At 43.0% G+C, this 24,686-nt stretch overlaps 1 long non-coding RNA gene across 1 annotated transcript; it reads right to left on the minus strand.

Moving 5' to 3' along the window:
• Positions 1 to 3,500: 3,500 nt before the first annotated feature.
• On the minus strand, positions 3,501 to 16,896 carry LOC144306838 (uncharacterized). Its single transcript, XR_013373911.1, has 3 exons — positions 16,650 to 16,896; positions 7,568 to 7,716; positions 3,501 to 3,674 (listed from the first exon to the last, which is right to left on the minus strand). It is a non-coding gene; the product is annotated as an uncharacterized LOC144306838 (long non-coding RNA).
• Positions 16,897 to 24,686: the final 7,790 nt, after the last annotated feature.

Raw genomic sequence — 24,686 nt, forward strand, 5'->3', positions numbered from 1 at the left:
TGAATCTCCTTACTCTGAATTAAAAATTATATTTTAATACTGCTGCTATTTGGGCAGCTCAGGTGGCTCAGTGGTTTAGCATTGCCTTTGGCCCAGGGCGTGATCCTGGAGACCCGGGATCGAGTCCCACGTCGGGCTTCTTGCATGGAGCCTCCTTCTCCCTTTGCCTGTGTCTCTGCCTCTCTCTGTCTGTGTCTCTCATGAATAAATAAACAAAATATTAAAAAAAATACTGCTGCTATTTATGTGGACTTTTCACAAGGTATTTTAAGTGGGGGGGGAGACAAATTGCAATGCAGAATATACAGTATGGCTCAGTTTTTGCAAGAAAAAAATATATGATTAGAGAAATGTCTGGAAGGCAAAATATGAACTATAGTGGGAATACAGGTGATGTTCATTTTTTGTGTGCACTTATTTTCTACTTTAAAAATATAAACACATGTAAACATCCATTACTTTTGTTCTAATCAGTGTCTGTTCCTTTGAGTAACTGCCCTGCCTTTGATCCATTTGACTCTGGATGTTCTGGGAGCTAAGAATTCCTTCCTTCCCACCTCCCTGCCTCCCCGCCCCCTCCAGCCTAACGGTGAATATATATCCTCTGGGCTTGGCCAGTCAGATGCCCTCCTGGAATCTGAATTTCAGTACATATACAAAGGATGGGTTCTGGAGTTGTATTATCTGCTGGCAATGTCAAAAAAAGAAGAATCTGTGGAACTTCTTTGGTGTCTATCTTTCTTGAGGCTTTAGGAGTTAATTTTAGGCTTATGCAATTTCTGTTCATTTTTTAAATTTTTTACGTTAAGTAATTTCTATATCCAGCATGGGGCTCAAACTCATGACTCCAAGATCAAGAGGCACATGCTGTACCTACTCAGCCAGCCAGGCATCCCTGTTCATTTGTCTTTGGTTTCATCTTTGTTCTGAATTGATGTGGGGGTTTCCAATGAAAATATAGTTACTAACACAATGTGTATTACTTGTTTGGTTTAAAAGATTCACAGGATAAAATATAAAGAATGAATTCATTTTTTCCTCTTGCCCATGAAGAGTTGAGTTATGGAAACTTTTTAGCTTTTTATTCTTGCTTCTTTTAAGCCGTTGTGATTATTAGCAGGCTTCTTTTAAGAATGAACAAGACAGGGGTGCCTAGGGGGCTCAGTTGGTTAAGATTCTACCTTCAGCTCCCTTCATGATCTCGGGGGCCTGGATCAAGCCCCACATTTGGCTCTCTGCTTGGCTGGGAGCTTGCTTTTCCTACTCCTTCTCCCTCTCCCATTCCCCCTGCTTTGTGCTCTGTGGCTCTCTGTATTTCTCTGTCAAATGGATAAATAATATCTAAAAAAAATGAACAAAACATTTATAATCAACTAGTGCTGAGTGTATGTGTGTACATGTTTATGAAGACACATAGTGTTATGTGATAATTGGAACTTAAGCTGATACACGAGTGAACTCAGACCCTCTGGGAATGTGTGAGGTCAAACTCACACAAGCATGGGTGTGTGATGGTCTGAATGGTGGGTCATTTTGGCTAGCCACTCACCATTTCATCCACATCTCCTACTTATACTATATGAACATGTTTTTTCTGGCTCTTTTAATGTAGTGACTTGGACTGCCCCAAGCAACGGGCCACCCTTCCTAGCATTTTGGTCCTATGCTGTCTAGAACTTTTTATATAAGAGCTTTCCAGGGATGGTAGTCCCTCTCTCATTCCCCATTCAATAAATATTTGTTGAACAATTGCCATGTACCAAGAGATGCACCAGTTGCTGGGGACCCAGACCCAAATCAAGTAAGGCAAGATTTTGTTTTAAGCCTACAGGTTCATAAGGACCATGGGAGACATACCTAGACGCCTTAGGAAATCAACCAGGATAACTCTGGAGACTCCCCAAATCTGAAGTCCACTCCACACCCTTTACTTCCACGAGAATGGTAGTCTGGTAGTCATTAAGGTTACTCCTCGATATTTCTGGTTCTCCTCCTTTAGAGCACATGGCACCATTGCATTTCCCTCCCTCTTGGAAGTGAAGAGCAGCCATGTGACTTGCTTTGGCCAATGAGATGTGTGTGGAAGTAACATATGTCATTTCTGAGAAAAAACCTTTATGAACAAATGCGTGATTTTCTATGTCAGTGACTGGCCATATTCTAGATGTTGAGGCTTTACTAGGCTGGGTTCCATGCAAAGGGTTATTTGGAATGGAGCCCCTGACACTGACCCAAAATAGACAATTATGTAAACATGAAAAAAACTTTGTTATTAATCAGCCACTGAAATTTGGGAGTGTTTCTTACCTCAGCATAACCCAGCCTTTCCTGATAGATACAGCGGATATCTCCCAGACCGGACAGGAGGCTCTGTGGCCCTGAACCAGCCTGAACCAGGCTGTCCAGTCTGAGTTAGGACTGGGGGTCCCAGTCTTCCAACAGACAAAAAAGTGGTGCAGACATCACCAGAAATTAAGAAAATGCAAGGGCAGCCCAGGTGGCTCAGCAATTTAGCGCTGCATTCGGCTAAGGGTGTGATCCTGGAGACCCGGGATGGGGTCCCGCTTCGGGCTCCCTGCATGGAGCCTGCTTCTCCCTCTGCCTGTGTCTCTGCCCCTCTCTCTCCCTGTTTCTCATGAATAAATAAATAAAATCTTAAAAAAAAAGAAAAGAAAATGCAAAATAAAACAGCACAACAATCATTTTCTTGTGTTATTAATTTGGCGAAATATTTTAAATATCCTGTGTTGGGAAGGGTAATATAAATTGCTACAGTCTTTCTGCAGACCAAAAAGGTGGCATATATCAAAGCCTTAAAAATTAAAAAAAATTTAAAAAAAATTTAAAGCCTTAAAAGTAATATATGCTCATTAATCCCTTCTTCCATGGTAATAGAATTTTTAGCTGGGCTATTCAGAATAAAGATTATATTCCCAACTTCACCTGCAGCTGAGAATGAGCTCATGAATAAATTCTGGCCAATGGGATGAGAGCAGAAGTGATGTGGTGACCTCCAGGTTGAGCCGTAAAAGGACAAAGTGAGGTCTCTTGTTCCCTCACCCCTTTTTCTTTGTCCTGCCATATGGAATACAGATCCCAGGGATAAGAGCAACATCTAGGAATGGCAAAGCTGCAAGAGCCTGGGCCCTTCAAATCATGGAGCAAAACCACCACGCGAGCTCTGACTTTATCCCAGATATAAATACACACATGTTAATTAAGTCCCAGCATGTCACACATGTGGCCAAAAATACCCTAATTAATGCATCAGACTTTTGGAGATTAATCCTAAGTCAATAATTGAGGGTATGTGTAAAGATTTACACAACAGTGAAATTCATCACAGACTTTATGTGAAAGTTGCAAAGCAACTACTAGTGGGTTGGTTAAAGAAACTGTAGTTTATTTATAAAAATTTATTTGAATTTACAATGGAATACCATTCAAAATTATTACCTACAAGAATATTTATTGAGGTAGAAAAACATCTATTTCTTTTTCACTGCATATGTAAGACAAGAAAAATGATTGCCAGTATAAACAACTCAGCTTGTCCTTCTCTCCACCTGCAAAGAATTCAAACTGGTTCCTGCAGGTTTTTTCTCTCTCTCCTTCAATCTCTGTGGAAGGACCTGCCTTGCCAGATGAGCTTTCCTGGGCTTCTGTCTTGAGAGCTGAGAGGAAAGTAAAAGGGGGAGAAAGATACGAGGCACATTGGTTAGAACGAGGAGGTTATTTCCTGAAGGGTTTTGAGAAAGGAGAGGTGAACTGTTGCATGTGGGACAATGGGTGGGATTTTGCAAAGTATGCCTGTGGACCATATGCTCTTCCAGGTATTTGGGCTGAAATTATTTCAGGCTGCTATGCTATGTGAGCATTGAACCATGGGGTTTTTTTTTATTATGGACATAGAAATGGGTCCTGAAGATATATATCAAACACCCAGGGTTTTTTTTTTTTTTTTACCAGCTTTCCTCTGGGTGTGTAAAATTCCATTTTCTGCTTTTTGGTTTCTGCTAGTACTTCTCCATTTGTAGTGAAAAACAAATGCTCAGATTTATTTTTTAAAAAATGTTTGCTGAGCCCTGCTAATAAAAGTGGTAACATAAATCCATCTTGTCCTTTGCTCTTAGCACAGGTACAGGTAAGGGGAAGGAGATAAGTTCCCACCTTCACTGTCTCCATCTCTCAGCAACATGCATCCCTATCTGCTAGAAATGACCATGTGCCTTCCCCTGCAGCCCCTGAGCCAGTTAGAGTCAGGTCATGTGGTGCATGTCCACACTTTCCCAACCATCCAGTGGTGGAGAGGATAAGGGACCTTATCCCTTATGGTGTGGTGGTCTACTGCTTTATTTCTGGGGTGGTGGGACCATGACACCCTCATGGGCATCCATTCCAGGCCCTCTCACTACCTTAGTGAGTCCTCCCACTCCCATTCCTGGTTTTTACTTTTGGTAGAACTGAAACTCAGCTGGTTGGAAACCTGGTCACCATGACTCCATCTAGAAAAGGAATGAACTCTACCTATGGAATTCTTGATTTATAGCTATGGCACATCCCAGATAGCTTGAAAATGGCAGCTTCACAGGACATTCTGTTGTCTTTTGCTCTGCTTCAGGGGGTATCTATGAGAAGCAATGGGGGAACTCCCAGGTTCTGGTAATCTCAACATAGAAAGGAAAGAGAGAATGGTGTTTTGTTAACCCACACCAGTGAAAGTTTATCAAATCACTTGCCTGACTAATTTTAGGTATCTAAGTCCCCAGGGAGACATCCTAAAGTCTTCTGGGAAGCTAGAGAGATAAAATACAAAGAGTATGGTAGGAACACTTGTGCAGTGTTGGTAGGAATGCAAACTGGTACCACCACCATGAAAAACAGTGTGGAAGTTTCTCAAAAAATTAAAAATAGAAATATCATATGTACTACTGAGTATTTACCCAAAGAAAACAAAAACACTAATTCAAAAAGACAGATGCACCCCTATGTTTATTGCAACATTATTTGCATTCGTCAAGGTATGGAAATAAACCAAGTGTCCATTGATAGATGAATGGATAAAGTTGTGATATATACATATCACACATCTATAATGGAATATAAAAAGGCCATTAAAAAGAATGAGATCTTGCCATTTATAACAACATGGATGGACCTAGTGGGCATTATGCTAAATGAAATAAGTCAGGCAGAGAAAGACAAATGCCATGCGCTTGCACTTATATGTGGAATCTAAAAAACAAAACTAACAAAAAGCAGAAACAGACCCATAAATACAGAGACCAAACTGATGGTTGCCAGAGGGGAGGTTGGTGGGGGATGGGTAAATGGGTGAAAGGAAGTGGGAGATTCAGGCTTCCAGTTATGGAGTAAGTCACAAGAAAGGCATAGCATAGGGAATTCAGTCAATGATACTGTAATAGCATTGCATGGTGACAGATGGGAGCTACACCTGTGGCGAGCACAGCATCATGTAGAGAGTTGTTGAATCACTATATTATATGCCAGAAACTCATGTGAAGTTGTGTGTCAACTGTACTCAGATTAAAAATTAACAAAGAGGATGCAACCAAGGTAATTCTGTCTATGGAGGATCTCCTTTGATTGGCTGCATTTTTTTCTTAAGATTTAATTTATTTTTATGTATTTATTCATAAGAGACACAGAGAGGCAGAGACACAGGCAGAGGGAGAAACAGGCTCCCTGTGGGGAGCCCAATGTGGGACTCTCTCCCAGGACCCCGGGATCACAACCTAAGCCAAAGGCAGACGTTCAACCACGGAGACACCCAGGTGCCCCTAACTGGCTGCATTTTTTAGACATTTCATACCAAGCCTTTGTTCCATGAAGTACATCCCAGGGATTGACCTGGAGCTTATTCTATAGGTATAATTGTAGTTCTGGGGTAGATGGGAGGATAAACAGGAGAATCCATAATTACTGTGGAAGGAATATTTTAGTGGGTCATATGGAAAGTATTTGTCAGCCGCTGGCCACTAATCTGCCCAGTAATCTGGGTGACATGTGCTATAGTTCTTGAGGAATTTATTCACAGCTCTGCTAATGGATGCGACCACCATGGTGCAGGTGCTGGGCAGGGGACCCATGGACCTGAACAGCACAACTTTATTAGTAAGGATATTCAGGAGTCTCTCTGGGTTTGCAATCATTCCCCAGGGCTAAAAAATTCTCCAAATGGAAAGTCACTGTCTTGATGGTCATCTGAGGATGTGTCCATATGACAACATGTGCCATGTTACTTAAAAACAGAACCAATGCCCTTAAAGATCCATGGGTGATACAAGCCCAAGTTGTTTCTTAGTATCACCCATGAGTTGGTAATGAGAATGAAAACTTTTTAGGCAGGACTATCTAAGTTATTTTCAGGAATCAGTGCAAAATGAAAATGAGGCCCCTGTTTATTAAGAATTTCAAGACAGAGTAGAGCATTAAATCAAACATGGAGTCCCTCTAAGCATGAGGCCCTCATGTAACTATAGGTTGTACACCATGAAGCCAGCTCTATTTTAATAATTCCTGGTAGAGGGATGCCTGGGTGGCTCAGTTGTTGAGTGTCTCCCTTTGGCTCAGGTCATGATCCCAGGTTCCTGGGATCAGGCTCCCTGTAGGGAGTCTGCTTCTCCCTCTGCCTATGTCTCTGCCTCGCTCTGTGTGTCTCTTATGAATAAATAAATAAAATCTTAAAAAAATAATAAAAATAATAAAAATGCCCGGGAGAGTCTTTGAGATTGGCTGAAGATGGAGAGGGCCAAAGCAGGGTTTGACTGTAATAATAATTGCTGATGTTATTCACTTTCCTGCTTTAATCTCTTGCCTTTACTAGATATTTCCTCATGGACTATAAAATTTGCCCACACGATCTCCTTAGCTACCAATTCATTTCCCTCATTTTCTTCACAGCCAAACTTCTCAGAAGACCAGGCTATGATTGCTATCTCTATTTTTATCCTAATTAGACAGCCATCAGTATATTAAAATAAAGTTTTATCTCCCACGAATCCGCCAAATCTTACCAGTGGGGATCACATGTATGAGTAAGAGGTGCTTCTAACTACAGGGAACAGATAACCTGGCATTCAGTGGCACAGAGCAACAGGAGTGTATTGTTTCTCACATTCCAGGAGGCCTGGAGATAGACAGTTGCCAGTGTTGGTTTAACAGACCAACAATTTCAAGATCAACATCACACTTTCACCACATGATTGTAATATCTCTCCTACTCCCACCCTGCTCAGCTCGTAGAGGCTGAAAGAAGAGACAAAGAGTAATGCCAGCCATATCCTCAGTCCAGATGTAAAACAAACCACCCTAAAGCGAAGTGGCATAAAACAACCATTTTATTATGCTCACGGATCCTGTGGTGCAGAGTTTGTACAGAGCTCAATGGGGAAAGGTTGTCCTACTCATACAGAGCACAATGGGGAAAGGTTGTCCTACTCCATGATGTCTAGGGTCTCAGCAAGGAAGACTTGAAATCTCAATTCAATCATGGGGCTGCAATCACTGACATTGCAATCACACGTCTATATATATATATAATCACCTAGGCCTCATAGTTGGTGTTGACTCTTGGCCGAACCTCCACTGTGCTGCCATCCGGAACATCTACACCCAGTCTTGCCATGTGGTCTCTTGGCATAGGCTGGTTGGGCTTCCACACAGCATGGCTGCTGGCTTCCAGAAGCAAGTCCACTGAAAGAATAGGTGGAAATGCATGGCACTTTCACTGTGTTGAGGGAGACTTAAACAAACAAACAAACAAACCCACCTCACTCCAGGATCAAGAAAAGAGGATATTGACTCTACCTGTTAATGGGAGGAGTTTTACAATCACATTGAAAGAAGAGCACACCCAGTGGGAGATATTGTGATAATCTTTGAAAAATAGGAACTACCACAAACCCTTATGTTAAGAAAGCAATGCTTTCCCAGAAACCACCCAGCAATGTTAGATTTTTATCTCATTGCACCCGTGTAGGTCACGTGTGTGCTTAGTTGGTAGGGAGGGTGAGAAAGGGAGCATTTGACTTTCAAGTCTATTTAGTGGAAACTGGGGTGGGGGAAGAGGAAGGGATGATTGTTAGGTAGACAATCAGCAAAGTCTGTCGGGCTCCCACCCACGCTAGGTTCAACCACTCCCTCCTCTCTGCTCTTTGTTCTCCATACAGGCTTCTAGATAGCGCCTATAAAATTTTTACTGCATTTATAAAAAAAAAAAAAAATTTTACTGCATTTATTTATTTGTTTCTTTCGGCTATATTCCAAGCTCTTTATATGCAGACTATGAATTATTTGTCTTAGCATCTCCCAGGTCTATTGCTTTGCCTGGCACAGGGGAACATTTAATATGATTGAAGGAATGACAGGTAAGGTTCTAGAATTGCGCGAGTAGAGCAGCTTCTGGACTTAGGTGATTTGGGTTCAAGACTATGAGTAGTATTAATAGAAAGACACAAAGAAGTCTATCTTCAATACCCACAATAGCTAAGGTACCTGGCGGCTTATAGATAACAAAGGAAGGACCCAAAGGCCTAGAAGATACTTTTGAATAATAATCCTAACTCCCTTGTTTTATATAAAGCGGTTTTACCAACATCATCCTATTTGTTCCTCATAACCACTTTGAAAATTCAGAAGGGCAGATATTCCCATTTGTAAAAGTATCTCAGATTTAGCATAAGTGACTTGTTCAGGCTAATATGTGGAGGAAAGCATGGTAATCTCTTTTTAAATTAACCACACGTACCATTTAAGTCTGGAAACCTGTGTGATGCAATCAAACCACTTACTGCCTACTTGGAGTTGGCTCTAATTGTGGTGCAGTTTCTGAAAATAACCATGAAGTTTAAAATTACAAGTTTACATACACACATCGAATATATATGTATATATGTGTGTGTGTGTGTATATATATACACATATATATGTATATATATAAATATACATATATACGTATATAGGCATTAGGATACACACACACACATGCACATAGAAATATGTATAAAATCAAGTACCATTTACCTTGGAGTTTTTTGACAGAATTATGTAAAACGATATTCTAGTAAAATGGCTATGATTTTCCTTAAATGTAATTTTCTCTCAAAAATTAGGGTACAGTGATGTCTGTTTGAAAATTTGGTTTCATTCAGTTCTTGGATGCCTGGCTTATAGGCTTGGGGTGGGGACACGTAAGAACAATAGACCCTGTCAGGAAGAAGGAATGGAACAAAATTGTGCAGGGTGTTAATTCAGCACATTGCCTTTGCCAAGGTGCTAGGGAGAGTCCTCCGGGGCAGAGTCACACGCAAGAATGCTGAAACTTAGCAGCTGAACATGTCTGGGTCGACAGGATACTAGAACCATTGGGACTGGAAATCAGGTAAGAAGGTGAAGCAGGAAATATGCGAGTAAAGACACAAAAACTCAGGGCCATCCTAAAAATGTTTGTGCATCTCCCAAGGAGATGATCCACACCGTATGTTCACACAAAGAATCCAGAAGTGGAGGAACGAGAATGATGGTTACTGGAAGGACGTGTCAGGGTTAATCATGAAGGAAGTAACCAAGGTACCTAACTAACACCAGGTGAGTCAGTGTTCTTTATGCTCTGTTTTAAGAACAAGTGCTTAAAAATCTATAGAGCCATTACTATTTCAAACAAATACTTTGGATCTTTACCATTTCAACCCAATAATTAGCGATGACGGCTGTGATGGCTCTCTACATTTCTTTTACAGTATTTAGCTTAGATTTCCTGTGTGAGAGTATCAGTCTATAAACCCTAACGGTTCCAGCACTGGGGCCTGCCGGGCTAGTGGTTGACAGGGGCTGTGTCTTATTTATCTTTGTGTCTAGCAGAGGCTCCGCACATGGCTTTGTGCTTAGGAGCTTAGTAAATGTTGTTTGAATTGAATAGTTCTGTGTTGAGGCTGCTAAGGCAGATAATAGAGAGCAGGTCCTTGACTTAATTAGGTTCAATCAATATATCATAAAATTCCTGGAGAAATTCAATTATAGGTCTAGGCTATGAAGGTAAGAGCAGTGTCAAAACCAGCCAGGATTATTATCTATCTCTTTTGGCATTCAGAAGAACTTGACCCCCATATCCTGGTGCCTGCAGGAAGTGAAACGAGGATCTGGCTGGCAATTTAAGAGGCAGCCGTCTACAGAAGTGCTTGAAATGCCTTTTCAAGAATGTTCCATACCTTTGGCCACTTTTTAGGAGTAACGACATCCAACAAAAAAGTATATTCCCTATAGACCAGATTTTGGATATGGCATAAAATATAATTACCAGTATCCAGAAGTCAGGCACGTCACATGCAGAGTATCTTTATGCCTCTGACGGATGCTCATTATAATGTTACATGACAACCATGATAAGGGTGAGTGAACCTTGAGCCGGCTGGCAAATAAAAAAATTACTTTTCATATTCAGAAAGCCCTGGGTGGATGACAATATCCCAGACTCCTTATTTGATCGTTATGATCCCTGACGCCTGAATGTTAGGTCAAAGTTTAAAAGCATGCTTCATTAGAACTACCTCCTCTACTTGTGGCATCCAATTGATAACAGATCAAATGGCCACTCCCCCTCCATTGTGCTATTTATCATGGCTTCAACTCTTACCTCTGAAAGTGGCTTGTCATCCCCAGCCTGAACCTCTTATCTGAGTTCCGTTCCATTCAAGGAATTCATTCAAAATTTGTTTATTGAGCATCTACTAGGTGCCAGATAGTCTATCTGGTACTAGAGATATAAGACATGATCTCTTCCCTGAAGGGCTCACAGACTGTTAGCAAGCCAGAAAAGTAAGCCCATATCCATGATATAGGATAATCAGGGCTACGATAAAAGCACAACCAGAGGAGCGCCTGGGTGATTCAGTCGGTTAAGGGCCTGACACTTGGTTTTGGCTCAGGTCATGATCTCAGGCTGGTGAGGTCCAGCCCACATCGGGCTCCATGCTGGGCATGGAGCCTGCTTGGGAGTCTCTCCTTCCCCTCCCCTCTACCCCTCCCCATGCTTGCCTGCATAACCGGAGGATTCTGGAAGCATCAGAGTTGAAGATAGGACTTTCCGTGGAGGATGAGCTTCCTAGTGGTCATTTCCAGCTACCTGAGACTCAACATTTCAAATAAAGAATTCGTAATTTTCTCCCCAAAACTTTCATTGCAGGGCATCTGGCACCTTGGTGGGTTGAGCTACCGACTCTCAATTTTGACTCAGCTCATGATCTCAGGGCTGTGAGACTGAGGCCCCCATTGGGCTCCTGGCTCAGCTGGGGGGTCTGCTTGAGATTCTCTCTCTCCCCTCTCACTCTGTCCTTCCTCCAGCTTGCAGTCTCTTTCTTTAAAATAAATAAATAAATAAATAAATAAATAAATAAATAAATAAATAAATAAATAAAAATATTTTTTAAAAACCTTTCATTGCTTCCTAATATTTTGCTTCTAATATGTACTTTGGTACATAGCGCCACTATTTATTTCCTCCAGTGATTTACGTTTAAAACCTGGTGTTCTATGTTCTTCATTCCCCTAGAGCCATCAGCCATTAGGTCTTATCATGTCTTCCTTAAATTTTAGGTTCCCAAAGCCCCAGGTACAGTGATGCCCAGAGCTTTTGTTTTTTTGCCTCTACAGATCACAATTCCAGGCACCTGATGTTGTCAACATTAAAAAAAACAAAGCAAGCTAACTAGCTCCAGCCACCCACTCATCCACACCTCACCACCTCTCCTACAGGTTACTGAGCTAGCCTCCCAGCTAGCCCAGGCTCACCGAGACGGTCACCCTGGATATGTGCCTGGCGACTGGCTGGCTTGATCATATGGCTTTAAGATGAAGGGGGGCAGGAGGAAGAAAACACCTCCACAAACCCATGAAATAGTACGCAACCCATATGAGTGGGTCTGACATAAAGAAGCATGAGAGGACAGGAAGTACCTAGCAATTCACAGCGAGAGCTGGCCGGGAAGCAAGGATGACCCGAGGGACAAGATGCCCAGGTAAAGAGCAAGATAATTGTATTAATTTGCTGTGGCTGTTGTAGCAAATTGCCATAAACTTGGTAGCTTACAGCAACAGAAATTTATTCCTTCATAGTTCTGGAGACCCAGAAATCCGAAATCAGTGTCACTGGGCCAGGTGTCAACAGGACCACCTTCTCTCCGGAGGCTGTAGAGGAGAATCTGTTCTGGCCTCCCCTGCTTCTGATGGCTGCTGTCCTTTGACGAGGAGCTACATGGCTCCCATCTCTGGCTCCACAGTCCCACGGCCTCCCCCACTTCTGTGTGTTTTCACTCCTTGCTTCTCTCTCATAAAGATACATGTGGTTGCATTTAGGACCCCTCCAGATAATCCAGGATAATCCCCCGTGTCAAGATCCTTAATTTAGTCACATCTGCAAAGACTTTATTTCCTTTTTTGCCACATACTGTAATGGTCACAGGTTCCAGAAATTAGTGTGGAGATAGATATAGATATAGATATAGATATAGATATAGATATAGATATAGATATATAGATTAGATATAGATATAGATTAGATATAGATTAGATATAGATATAAATTAGATATGGATATAGATATAGATATAGATTAGATATAGATATAGATTAGATATGGATATAGATATATAGATGATATAGATCTAGATATAGATACAGATATTTTTTGTGGGGTTGGGGAAGGCATTATTCAGCCTGCTGCAATAATAAACAAAGTAAATTTGAAATCATGATCCTGGCTTATATATCTGACCTCATGGTTATTTTAGGACTGGAGCTGGGTTTTGGCAATGTGGATGAGGCACCAGGTATTTCTTTCCAGGGAAACAGCATGAGCAAAGGCCCAGGTGCAGCTGTGAGGATGTAGGGAAGAGAACAGGGCGTAGGCCAAGTGGACTGGAAATGTCATATATATTTTATCATAGTAGGCACTCATATAGGCTACATAATTAAAGAGGGACAAAATAACACAAGAGCTGGAGTAGTTGGGGGCTGCTTCCGATAGAGGGAGAATGTTGTTGCTTCCTGCACCAGAAATGACATCTTGGAAGCCTTCTTGTAGGAGGACTGGTCTGCTCTCTCCATGTAAACACCACTCCCTTCCTAACTAAGGAGCTTTATGCAGAAGCTTAAATTAATGGTCCAGATACCTAAATGCCATCCCTGGATACCACCTCAGATTCCTCACAACATGTTACTGACCTGGAGCCTTAGACAAAACTGTGAATAAAATCTAATCTCTACCACCTGTTCCTTTATGATTTAGCTTCTGGATGCCTCTTCAACATCAATTCCTATTTTTCTCATTGCCCACTGTCCCCCTTTCAGTTCTTTGAAGATGTTTAACTCATTCCTGCTGAAGGATCTTTGAATGTGCTGGGTTTGTTTGTTTTTTTTTCCTTCCAAATGGTCTTCCCACCACATGTGGGGCCAGCCCTGTCTCATCCTTCTAATCCTACCCCAAATGCCATTGTTTCTAGAAGATCCCCTCTGACCACCCTATTTAAAGTAGGTTCTCCATCACTGGACCAGTTAACTTCCTCCCTGCACTCATCACCGTTTGTAATGGAGTATATTTATTCTTGTGCATGTTTAGTGCCTGCTTCAGAGTTTTCACAAGGGAAAACCACTTCTTCACCATCATGTACTCAACAAGTTTTGATTGAGCACTTGCAATGTATCAGGGGCTGTCCCAGATGCTGGGAGACAGCAGTGAACAAAAAGGCGCCATCCCTGGTGTCAGAGGGTTCATGTTCCAATGGGAGGCAGGCAATAAACATGCATGTGAATGTACAATATACCAGGTGGTGACAAGCACCAGGAAGAAAAATCGAGCAGGATAAGGGAATACAAAGGTTCAATGCAGAGTGCTGCTTTTAAAAAAAATTTTTTTTTTAAAGATTTTGTTTATATATTAGAGAGAGCATGAGCAGGGGGAAGGGAAAAAGGAGAGGAAGAAGAAAGAGAAAGAGAATCTCAAGCAGGCTCTGCTGAGCCCAGAGACCCACGGGGGGCTTGATCTCATGACCCTGAGATCATGACCTGAGCAGAAACCAGAGTCGGATGCTTAACCGACTGAGCCACCCAGGCACCCCCAGGGTACTGATTTTTAAGAGGTAGCCACGGGAGGTAACATTGGAACAGAGACCTGAAGGGAGTAAGGGAGCAGGCCATGCAGATATCTGGAAGGAGAGTTTTCTGCATAGAGACAAGAGCAAATTCAAAGCCTCTGAAATGGGAGCAGTTTGGCTCCTATGCTCAAGGATAGTGAGGAGGCCGTGTGACTACACTAGCGACAGTGAGGAGAGAGTGTGGTTGGCCCAGTAGATGCAGCAAATACTTTGGATTTCTCTCAGAGAGACATGGAAGTTGTTGCAGGGTTCTGAGCAGTGGAATAAAATGCAACATCCTCCATTTCTCAAGGATCACTCTGGCTTTGGACTTGAGAATAGACTATATGGGAAGGGAAGGATAACAGCAGGAAGACCCGCTAGGAAACTATTGCAAAAATCCCCCACGTGCAATGATAGTGGCTTGACCCAAGGGAATAGAGGCTGGGATGGAAAGAGTGGGCAGGATGTGGGTGTATTTCGAAGAAGAACTAATAGGACTTGCTGACAGATTAGAAGTGGGATGTGACAGGAAGAGGAGTCGAGGACGATTCAATTTTTTTTTTCTTTTAAACCCGAACAACCGGAAGGATGCATTCTCAGTATTCCAAGTTGGAGCAGATTTTGGCAGAGAAACTAGAATTTAGATTTGGATATGTGACATTTTGAGATGCCTATGAGACATCCAACTGGAAATGTTGAAAAGAGAGATGGATTTATGAGTCTGGGGTGCAAGCAAGAGGTTGGGACCAGCCCAGGTCATGGAGATGAGACGTTTTCAGTGTACTGGTTGTACTTGGAACAGAGCAATAACTTGAGGACTTTGTGACAATTAAAAAGATGAGGTCTGAAGACTGAGGGAATGCCCGTATTCAAAGACCAGGACTCGTAGGAGCTAGTTAAGAGAAGAGGGAATGGACGAAAAAATGGGAAGAAGTAAGATAAAGCCATGTCTAGGCCACGTGAAGTAAGTTTTTCAAGAAGGAAAGAGCCATGGGCTCATCCAATGTGTAGACAGAGCCACGTTGTTAACTCTGTTTTGTTAGCTCTTCTCTTCAATGTTGGGCATGCAGTAGATGCCACATGAATGTGCGTTGAACGAATACACAGATGAGGTGAAGCTTGTGTCCTTACTAATCTAATAAAGGACTAACTTTTGAGTTTTGGAAGAGGTGCCAGAACAGATTTTTTGATCTAGATGAGAGGGTCTTAACATGGATTTCTGAGCTCACTACAATAGAGAAGCACAGGATGCTTTAATGGAGCCAGCTGGTGGAAAAATAGGGAGTTAAGAACTTTTGCTTTTCAGGGCACCTGAGTGGCTCAGTTAGTTAAGCATCTGCCTTTGGCTCAGGTCATGATTTCAGGGTCCTGGGATCGAGCCCCACATCGGGCTCCCTGCTCAGCAGGGGAGTCTGCTTCTTCCTCTCCTTCCCCTTACCCTGCTCATGCTCACGGCCTCTCTCTTGCAAATAAATAAATAAAATCTAAAAAGAAATGTTTCTATTTCTTATCACAGGGAGGAACCATAAGGTGGTGATGGGGGAAGAACTAGGAGAGCTTCCCAACTCCCTAAGTGAGGATAAGTGTCTGAGAAGAAGAGAGACAGCACTTCCCTGATGGATCCAACAGGGGAGAAAGGGAATGTTCAGTTATCTTTGCCTACAACCATCACCCTCCCTCTCACCACAGAAGCTGACCTCTCTGTGACCAGTCAAAAGTCAGGTCCCCACTCAACTGACAAATCGCAGTGGGGGTGGCCAGACCCTTAGGAGCTGGCACCCCTAGAACAAAACTGACTTATCGATTTGCATATAACAGTGCTGTCCCATAGGAATATAATGTGAATCATGTATAGAGTCTAAAATGTCTAGCAGTTCCATTAAAAAAAGTTTAAAAAAGTAGAATTAATGTTAATAATATATTTTAGTAAGCCAACATATCCCAAGAATTATCATTCCAACAGGTAATCAATGTACAAAATATCGAGGGACATTTTACATTCTTTTTCCTTTTCATCATGAGGCTTTCAAATCCGGTGTGTATTGTACACGTCATGACAGCACATCTCAATTCGGTCAGGCCACGTTTCAAGGACTCGGGAACCACACGTAGCGAGGGGTTGCCAGGTATTGCACACCACAGGTCAAACATGTTGCAAGCCAGCTGCACACATACATTTCCAATATACTAGTGGTGCCTAACCTTGAAGCTGCCTTAGCAGCTTTCAAGCCATGGCTTACAGGTGTTAGCTTCTTTGGGAGAAGGCCAGAGACCAAAGGAAGAAAATCTCAGGGGGTTGCGGCCCCAGAGAGAGGAAATTGTCCATACAGTGTCCCACTCCCTACCTTTGTAAGACTATCTTCCCCATGACTAGATGCCTGCAGTCCTCATGCTACTTAGGATCTTCAGATCCACAAAAAGAACTGGGTATACAAACTAGCTCCCGGGAAAGCCTGATGTCAGCAGAAAGAAGAGAACAAACACTGTGTCAGCTTCTACCTTTTCCTGATTCTTTCCCAGGGCTTCATAGTCCTAAAAATGCTCCCTCTCCTTCCCTCGTGCTGGCTGCCCCATGTCTGGGGAGGGTCAACACCCACGTGAGTCCTCTGGGGGAGTTGCAGGCTCTCAGCAGGTGGAAACCTGGGTACCTGAATTATGAGTGACCCAATGTGTTCCATGTCCCATGATGCTTACATTTAAACAGTTACGCCAGGGGAGAAGGATATTTAATGCAAAGAAGCGAATATATAATGGTGGAATTTCAGGTACCATTGATCCTAAATCTAAGGAGAGGAGGATATTTTTCGGATAACAGTATTGACTGGTTCTCAGTGTAATGAGCTGCTTGGTTGCCTAATCCCATGTTCCTTTCTTCTTTCTGCAAGGGGATATTAGGACCCTGCCTGTAGGCTCAGTGTTCCTTGAGCAGGAAATGAGGGCCAGTAAGTTAGCACCTCACAGTTGGTCCTTCTCTGAACCTGAACTCCTGTTTTTAGAAATTGAGCCCTTGCTTTTTCCATGGGACCAAGGCCAATCCTAGTCCCTGCCTGTGTCAGCACCATCCAGCTTTAAACCTGCAGGCTGAGCACCATCTGTTTCCCTTTGGTAATTTGGGCCAGGCTGGCAGCGTAGTAAAAGTCCTATTTGCCTCCCTCCCTATAGGTGTGGTTTGGATTTAGTCTTAATGGTAGTAATAGTTCTGTTTATGGAGCATCTATAATGGCGGTGGGCACCGAGGGAGCTTGGTGCTTCACACATTACATCACCTAATCTACACACAACCATGCCAAGTACATGTTGTTATCCCCATCTTAAAGATGAGGCAACCACAACTCAGAAATATTAATTAACTAGCTGACGATCTCACAGCCAGCAAATGGTGGATCAAGATTAAAACTCCAATTAGGGGCACCTGGGTGTCTCAGTCGGGAAGTGTCTGCCTTAAGCTCAGGTCATGATCTCCTAGGGTCCTGGGATCCAGCCCAAGTTGAGTTCCCTGCTCCGCGGGGATTCTGTTTCTCTCACTCCCTCTGCCTGTCACTCCACCGGCTTATGTGCTCTTTCTCTCCCTGTCAAATAAATAAATAAAATCTTTTAAAAACCCAACAATAACAATTACTCTGAGTCCAGAGCACAGACCCAATTCCACCACTGCACGGTCTTGCTGCCCCGGCTGATATTTGGTAGGGCTGGGGCAAGTTCAACACACTCAAGTTTTCCTGGGCACCTTACATGTGTGTGCCCTGTCTATGTGGCTATGCTCCTGTCCCGGATCCTGACTTTCATTCCTGGGACTAAAGCCCACCCTGACTTCTGTTCCGGGACTTGCCTATGTCCTGTCCCCCAGGGCCGCACCTGTTCCCTCCGGCTGCTAGATGGAGTCTTGTGAACCATTAACCACCTCCTGATCTCTGCCTGGAGATGGTTATTGCCTTGTGCCATCAGATCCTCTTTTATTTGTGGGAAAAATAAATTTATGTATTTATTTATTATTTATGTATTTATTTATTATTTATGTATTTATTTATTATTTAAATTCAGTTTTCCAACATATACTACCCAGTGTTCATCATATCATGTGCCCTCCTTAATGCCCGTCACCCAGTTACCCCATCCCCTACTCACCTCCCCTTCTGTAACCCTTTGTTTCTCAGAGTTAGGAGTCTCTCATGGTTTGTCTTCTTCTCTAATTTTTTCCCCACTCAGTTTCCCCTCCTTTCCTTATGGTCCCTTTCACTATTTCTTATATTCCACATATAAGTGAGACCATAAAATCATTGTCTTTCTCCAATTGACTTATTTCACTCAGTATAATACCCAATCCCATCCACATCAAAACAAATAGTAGGTATTCATCTTTTCTGATGGCTGAGTAATATTCCATTGTATACATAGACCACGTCTTCTTAATCATTCATCTTTCGATGGACAGAGGCTCCTTCCACAGTTTGGCTATTGTGGACATTGTTGCTATAAACATTGGGATGCAGGTGTTCCTGTGTTTCACTGCATCTGTATCTTTGGGGTAAATCCCAGTAGTGCAATTGCTGGGTCATAGGGTAGCTTTATTTTTAACTTCTTGAGGAACCTCCACACAGTTTTCCAGAGTGGCTGCACCAATCGATTCCTTTTTTTTTTTTTTTTAATATTTTTTTCTTTATTTATTTATGATAGTCACAGAGAGAGAGAGAGAGAGAGGCAGAGACACAGGCAGAGGGAGAAGCAGGCTCCATGCACCGGGAGCCCGACGTGGGACTCGATCCCGGGTCTCCAGGATCGCGCCCTGGGCCAAAGGCAGGCGCCAAACCACTGCGCCACCCAGGGATCCCCTCGATTCCTTTTTAAACGGCTCAAGCACACGTTTGTCGGTGGGATTGCTATAGGTAACGCCACCATCGTGGCTCACGCTTTGTTATCAAATTCCTATGAGAAGTGTCCTGTGTTCCCTGACTCTTCACCCCTCTTCCTAATTTCATTATCTCCCATTGGGCCCTTTAACTCAAAACCTGTTCTCAGTCAAACTCCTGTTTTATGGCCCAATTTTGGATTTGTTAAACATTTTACAGACCCTGCTTTCAACCCACTTCCCGTAACCGCGCTGGGGAAGATGCGCCATGCCCCAGGACCTACCATAACTTGTTGGATTTTGCCCTTGTGGTTTGCCCGCCTTCTACCTATCAGAGGAAGCAGGGATCGGGCTCTTGCTGGCAGATTTGAACACTGGCACCAACTCATGTCAGACCCTAGTTTGTGGTTTGGACAGCTGGCTCCTCTCCTTGGGGCCATGCCCAAAACCAAATTAATCCCTCTTGCATGGTTGCTGCCAATTTTCAGGTCATTCTTCCAGTGCTCACCCACCTCTGAGATCCTCGCATGCCTAGTAACCAAATCGGCCCAAATCATAGCATCCACTTTCCCCTGCCTTTCAGACAGTCCCTGCCTAAACTGCTGGGCCCTGTTCTTACCGCCAGACTCCCTTTCCCTAGAGCTAGAGACTGCATGGGCTTCCAGGGCCCAGCACCTGGCTTTCCCCTACCACGCTGCCCTCACTGCTGTCGGTCCTCCACATACAGACCTCGCTGACACCAACTGCCCACCTGGACCGCTGCCCAATGACACCCCCCAGTGGAGCGTGGCCAACTGGCCAGACCCCACCCAGGCCCAGCCTCTGCCTCCCTGACACTCACCACCTTGTCACCCCTGTTGCTCCAATCATGTGTCCCATGCACTGGTCTGTCTGGTGTCTGGTCGCGGCCCTTCCTTTTCTGGCCTCTTTCCCTGGCTCTGGTGTTTAAAATCGAATTGCTAGGAAGGGTGCCTGCCCGCAGCATGGAGTGCATGGGACCTGCCAGTGGCTCTCCTCATTTATCTTACAGTTTACCCCTTCCACACACTGACTTGTATGATTTCTAGAGGCTTCATACATGTACATCATCTCCTCAATTAGGTTTTGAGCTCCTTTAGGTAATAACCATGTCTTATCCTGAACTAATTTAATAGACATTGAGTCCTATTGTGTCTTTAGCCCTATGCTGGATCCCAGGGTGGAGTGTGTGGGTAGGGGGAAGCAGAATCCTAGCATCATGAATCAAAAAGAGGCCTTATAACCGGAATACACCTTTGAAAAGAAATGTGCCCTTGAAGTTTTTATCTGATAGGAGCTCTGGATCATAGAACTTGCTGCCGATCTTGACCTTGTATCCAAGTTGACTGTCCCCTTGGTTCAACCCCCTGCACATGCCTTTGATTTATTTAAAAAAAATTTTTTTTTTATACCTTTGATTTAAACTCTTAGTATAGGCAACTCAGTCAATTCATGGCTGAAGTGTAGAACACGTGTATGGAAGAGAAATCCATTGGTTTGAGAATCTGCAAGGCCATGAGGTTCTTGATCCATGCAGGCTGTTCATGTGTCAGAGCTGCCTATTCCAGAATTTCTCCAGAGACTAGCAAGAACCTTGAACCACTTGTCACTTCTGTCCTGCCAATCTGATTGGATTGGGAAGGTCCAAGCCTTGGGACCCACTGTCCTTTCTTACTAGATGTTTTCCTGCCAGGACACTGTGAGTTGTTAATTGCCTTGAGCTGGAAAACAGTTTGCATTTACAACTTTAAATTTATTCATCCTTTTCATTTGTGTAAGGTTTCTTTAGACAATTTCCAATTCCTTCAGATATGACAACAAATTTTGGTTTTCTCCTGTCATGTGAGAACATGAGGCCCCAATAACGCATCACTGTGTGGGGGAAGTAAAGTGCTGCAGTGAATAAAAAAAGAGAGAAAGAAAGAAAAAAGAATATAAAGTGCTGCAATGGACAAAAAAAAAAAAGGATGAAAAAAGAAAAGTGGCCTTATATATAAAGAGGTCATATGATTTGATTGATCATCCAAATTGGGAGACTTTTGAGAATGACCACATCCTGAAACTTGTCACCTGGTCAACAGCAAGTACAAACCAGGACTCTCATGAGAACCTGGGAACCATGTCACACGTCTCACATATGGTCTAGTGTGGCTTTGTGGGCTCAGCACACTGAATGGGCTGACGCACAGGGTCTGATGAGTGGCACTGCCAGGCCCAGAGCTGCCATGTCCTGCCTCCCAGCCTTTGTTGTTTCTCTTGCCTCTCATTTGAATCTTTCCCCTTTAGAAATCTGTAATCTAGTAATGAACATACAAGAATCAGAAGAAAAAAAAAAAGACAATGTATGTCAATTCATTGCCAAGTAACTGACACAGGCAAGTACTTTTCAAACGGTGCCCTATAATAAATACCCCAGTGTTTCTGAGGCTGTCAACAGAGGGGAGACCAGGTGACCACATCCCCACTTCGACCAGAGTCCCTCTGCTTAGATCTGGTTTCCGTGTTGGCTACTGCTGGATTTTTGTCCTCAACAAAGAGTTTTATGGCCTTAAAAAACGTGAAATCTTTTGGTGGACAATAAATAGAATGAAAAATCAGAGGAGGGAGAGATTCTTCTTGTGTTGTTAGGCTTTTAGAAGCCATGGTACTTAAGTCAGGGCTTAAATGATGGGCGTAATTTAGATACTTCTAATGTACTGCCAACCACATCCAACTCACTATCGTGATCAAAGTTGTTGCTTAATAGATACTAGTTGACTTTTTTGGCCTTGATTTACGCACAAATACATTTTGTGGTTTAAAAAAAGTACTAAGATCATAGCTCACCAACATTACCTCATATTTTTTACTTTGATTCCTGCTTCCTGAATAGGCTGCACATCCTCATGCTTCTTACCTTACTCCTAATATACATTGTGCATTGCTGTTTCCCAATGACGATAGCCTGAGAATCTTTCTCTAGGAGGAGTGCCCACTTCTCCCCAACATGAAGGCGTCCTGTTGACTTGCTTCCTAGTGGTGGTGAAGGCTGTGTGAAGGGGGTGGGGTGGGGCGTGGTGCTGCTTGTCCACAGGGAGGCCGGCTGGTGGGGGTCAGTGACTTAGGATTGGTCATGGGTCTGATTGCAGCTCACTTCCACCCATAGAACACCTCAGCCGTTGGCCCCATTCACACAGGAAGTGGAATTGCTAATAAGCTCCTTCCCTAGTGTGAGCACCTGCAACACACAGATCTTCGATCTCTAGGATCTGTGGGGCTCTATACCCTTGTAGTAGAATAAACGAGAAGGGAAGCCTGGGAGGCTCAGAGTAAAGACAGGCTAGTGGCGGCTGCTAGTAATTCCAGCTGCCTTGCTGGATGTAAAGAAGTACAGATGGGCCACAGGGTTTCTGTGCGCATTTGTCGAATACACCAGACAGAGGAGGAGATGGAGGAGAAACTGAGTTTAGATAATGTCTAAGCCCTTATGGCTCAGCCTCTTACAGTCACGGTAGTGTCAGAGGACACCTAAGAAGCTTCAGTTCTACTTCAGTTTTTAGTGAGAGGTTTTGTTTGTGTGTGTGTGTGTGTGTGTGTGTGTGTGTGTGTGTGTGTGTTTTTCTGTGTGCCTTAGCCTGGAGCTTCAGATTAGATCAGTTGCAAAAATAGTTAAGTTCAATTCCATTCCATCTACAAAGATTTTCTATTTAAGAAAAGGTAACCAGTGCAGTTCTCTAATCTTCAAAGATACACCACTCCCTTTCTGTGACCCTGGAGGAGGTAGAAGGAATCTGTCTCCCTCCTCTTTGTAAAGATAGGAAATCAATTCTCTCCTTTCTTACAGAAACATAAAGCTCTACCACATGCAGACCAGAGACCCAGACTGTCTGTACTCATTCAAATTATAAACGGACACCTGGTGACTTGCTGCTTGGTGCCTGATATGTAGCAATGTATGTAAAATAAACATTTTGCCGAGGTCAACTTATCACCAATCATTGGTGACAAATTGCCTTGAATACTCACACACACTCAGGGACAATTAATAGCCTTATTTATTTATATTTTAAGATTTTTTTAAAAAGTAATTTCTACACCCAATGTGGGGCTCGAACTTACAACCCCCAGGTCAAAAATTGCATGCTCTACCAACTGAGCCAGCCAGGTGCCCAAGACACACCCCCCCCTTTTAAGACTTTATTTAATTGAGAAAGAGAGACAGAGAGAGAGAGAGAAGGCATAGGGGGAGGAGCAGAGGAAGCAGAACCCCTACTGAGCCCGGAGCCAGACATGGAGCTCCATCCTAGGACCCTGGGATCATGACTTGAGCCGAAGGCAGACGCTCAACTGACTGAGCCACCCAGGCTCCCCAGCCTTATTTATTTTTAAACATACCTTCAAATAGTGGTTATTCATCGAGTATATAATAAGTACTTTACATACCTCATCATGTTTTGGCTTCATCTGGACGCTAGGAAGCAGGTATCACCAGCACTGTGAAGAGACAGGCACAGGAAACCAAATGATTTTCTCAAGGCAGCGGAGCTGAGTTCTGAATCCACATCTCTAAAAAGCTCAATCTCTTAACCAACACGTTCTACCCTCCTATCAAAGGCTTCATCAAATATTGACTCTTTATTCTCTGGACTTGGTTTTAACGATACATTTTTGACAAGGGAAACAGCTTCTAGAAGTGGGTAGAAGCCCCTGCATCCTAGGAGGTAATTAATGCTAAATAAATGCGTCCCCTTTACAAGCTGTGATATGTTTAAAGAACAAATGATCAGGAAAGAGTTCAGTATTTAGTGCAAGCCATAGGAATCGTTGTGAACCTTTTACTTACTGCCTGTCAAAAGCATATCCAAGCCCTAAAGATTCAACTTTTCTCTTGCTTCACCATGACAAGGCATTGCAAAGACATTTCATTATAACCCCTAAGGGAAGTTACACTCCTGGGAAACGAAGAGTTATTTAACACTGGCTAAAAAAGAATAATAATAAAACATTTATCAAATTTAGACTTACATCAGGGAAGGACAGACACATGCCTCCTGGAAATCAGTGCTGAATAGCATCAAACCTGTACCTTGGGCACCCATAAACCTTTATATTTTCATTTTGCAACATTTTGTGCCCCATTTATCAACTTCACTGAATTTCAATGTGTGTCACAAGAATTTTGGCTCATGTCTTTTAGCTAGTGAAATAAATGCACTCCTGAGCTTCGGGAACACACACGGGAAATCGATGTATATTGAGAGACAACCAAGGATTAGAAGAAAAAATTCCGGTGTCAGGAAGAGAACTGACATCCAGGAAGAAAAAGAGAACAGGAGTTCAGAGAAGACACAAAGAAGAGCAGCGTGTAGAATAAAGGTTAATAACCGAGTTGGGTGGGTCTCAGTTTCTAAAAATATGAGTAGGAAAAATTCTGGACTGACTGAGAATAGAAAGCAGACTTGATTCCCAGCATCCTCTGATGTATGTGACTTTGAGAAACCCAATTATTCTGTGCCTCAATTTCTTTATCTGTAAAATGGAGTCATTGACCGCCTACTCCTCTCCCCTTGTGGTTATAAAGATTACCAAGATAAGGGTTACAACATGCTCTGATGAAAGGCGCTGCACAGATATGGAATGCTTCTGTTATTAGCAGCAATGCTATACTTCACTTTCAATTTCCTCTGACCAGT

This window comes from Canis aureus, chromosome 37 (genome assembly GCF_053574225.1).
Source record: "Canis aureus isolate CA01 chromosome 37, VMU_Caureus_v.1.0, whole genome shotgun sequence".
Lineage (NCBI taxonomy): Eukaryota > Metazoa > Chordata > Mammalia > Carnivora > Canidae > Canis > Canis aureus.